At 46.6% G+C, this 2500-nt stretch overlaps 1 protein-coding gene across 1 annotated transcript in view; it reads right to left on the reverse strand.

The window, feature by feature from the left end:
• dop (microtubule-associated serine/threonine (MAST) protein kinase dop) overlaps nucleotides 1–2500 on the reverse strand; it is a gene marked incomplete in the record, with an annotated part of 290600 nt that overhangs the window by 277826 nt on the left and 10274 nt on the right.

Here is a 2500-nt window from a genome sequence, read left to right on the forward strand (position 1 = left end):
CTTCCCCTTCTCATTCCCTTTGCCCCATCCCCTCTTCCTCTCTTTCCCTTCACGATTTCACTCCACACCCCCTTCGCTCTTTCACTTCCCCTTCCCCTTCTCATTCCCTTTCCCCTCTCCCCTCCCCTTCTCACTCCCCTTTCCCCTGTTCCCTCCTTCTCATTCCACTTTTCCAACGTCCCCTCTTTTTTTCTTCCCCTTCTCATTCACTTTTTCCTCCCTCCCCTCTTTCTCCCTTTCCCTTCCCATTTCCTTCCCCACTCTACTGCCGCTCTCTTTCCCTTTCCCTTTCCCCTTCTCTCATTCCCTCTCCCCCCCCTCTACTCCTCTCTTTCCCTTCTCATTCCCCTTTCCCCCTTCCCTCTTTCTTTTTCCCTTTCCCTTCTCATTCCCTTTCCCCGTATCCTCCTTCTCTTCTTCCCTTCCCCTTTTCATTCCCCTCCTTTTCCCGCTCCCCTTCCTATTACGCTTTCTCCTCTTCCTCTCCCCCTTTCCCACCACTCCTTGAGCTCTAAAAGCACAGGTCTATCAACCATTGATCAAATTGCTTTATGCATGACCTTTACCCCGCAGTGGAACCGAGCCGAGTTCATCATGCGAATCATGCACTAACAAGGGGGAGAAAATAAGAAAACGGAAAGGAAAGGAATAGAGAAACTACAGGAAAATAAAATAAAAAATCGAAAAAAGACAGATGAAACTCCAAGCCACTTCGCCTCCTCAGAAAAAAAAACAAGCAAAGAAATTACTAAACACATAAGCAAATAAAAAAAAATCTAGTATGTATTTCCGCCACGACGAGAAAGACAAAAGAAAAAAGGAAAGAAAAAAAGGAATATAAGAGAAACTAAAGGAAATTACATAAAAAATGAAAAGTCGAAAAATAAAACACTTCACCCCCCCCAAAAAAAAAAAAAAAAAATCCAACATACACATCCGCCACGAGAGAAAAAGAGGAGAGTAACATGCATGACCCTCTGAAGCCCTCGACGCATGATTTGCTTCCCTCATTTCATGCTCCGACACGCTATGACTTCCCCACGGCAACCTTCGTTCAAAATTTGTATCAAAAGACTAACATTCAGCTACGGCGGCGAAAGTCCTGATAATTGTTTAAACTCAAATTCTAGAAAGTCTAATCATGGGGCTGTTTTTAGCTAATATTAACAAAATATGAGAATAAAATATATAAAGATAAGTTTTCATGTGTGGTGTGGTGTGTGTGTGTGTGTGTGTGTGTGTGTGTGTGTGTGTGTGTGTGTGTGTGTGTGTGTGTGTGTGTGTGTGTGTGTGTGTGTGTGTGTGTAGAAAGCAGCAGTGTGTGTGTGTGTGTGTGTGTGTGTGTGTGTGTGTGTGTGTGTGTGTGTGTGTGTGTGTGTGTGTGTGTGTGTGTGTGTGTGTGTGTGTGTGTGTGTGTTTATCAATGACGATAAAAATAAACACGGCAAAACCAAAAACAAAACACCCAAAACCCCAATTCCGCAGGACTCCCAAAGAGGCCAAATCCTGCAGCATTCCCGACCCGGAGCCACAGCTTGCATGCGCCGCCGCTTAACAAGTTATCAAGACTGACGTTTCGCTGTGGATTCGGGTGGGCATGTGATCACGTGACCGCCTCATGATGTGATATACCTTCTCGGAAAGAAAATGGAGCAGAAGGGGAAAAAAGAGATGGGGAGAAGAGGAACGTCAAACAAAAAACAAAAAAGTGAGGTTGATTACGATGAAAGTGATAATGGTGGAAACAAGAGAAGCAAAAGACTTTAAGATCTTCACGCATCCGGAATTACCCCCATAACGGTAACAATAACACCACCACTTATAATCAACATCTACAACAAATGAAAACGAGAGAACATACATCAAAGAGAAAAAAAAGAAAGCGAAGAGAAAAGAACAAAACCAGCAAACAAAGAGTATCAAGAACACGGAGAAAATGCGAAAAGAATAAGGCCATAAATTCAATAAACTACGCGACAAAGGAAACGCAACGACAGCACAAGACCGGAAGTTGAACGGAGGACGTCGTTAAGCCCTCCCGTTAACGATCCGCCGGAAGGGCCGTTTGCGACGGGCGGCCTCGTTATGCCCGGGCCTGTCAACACGCGCCGAGATACACATGAACAGACACGTTCGCGCGTATACATACGTGCATATATTCCGTATCTCTCCTTCTGCCCCCCCCCCCCGCCCTCTCCCAGTCTCTCTCCCTCCCTCCCTTCCTCCCCCCCCTCTCTCTTTCTCTCTCTCTCTCTGTCCCTCCCTCTCTCTGTCTTTCCCTCTGTCCCTCCCTACTCTCTGTCCCTCTGTCCCTCTCTCTCTCTCTCTCTCTCTCTCTCCTCTCTCATGTCCCTCTGTCCCTCTGTCCCTCCCTCTCTCTGTCCCTCTGTCCCTCTGTCCCTCTGTCCCTCTGTCCCTCTCTCCTCTCTCTCTCTCTCATCTCTCTCTCCTCTCTCTCTCTCTCTCTCTCTCTCTCTCTCTCTCTCTCTCTCTCTCTCTC

The sequence above is a fragment of the Penaeus vannamei genome, chromosome 22 (assembly GCF_042767895.1).
Source record: "Penaeus vannamei isolate JL-2024 chromosome 22, ASM4276789v1, whole genome shotgun sequence".
Lineage (NCBI taxonomy): Eukaryota > Metazoa > Arthropoda > Malacostraca > Decapoda > Penaeidae > Penaeus > Penaeus vannamei.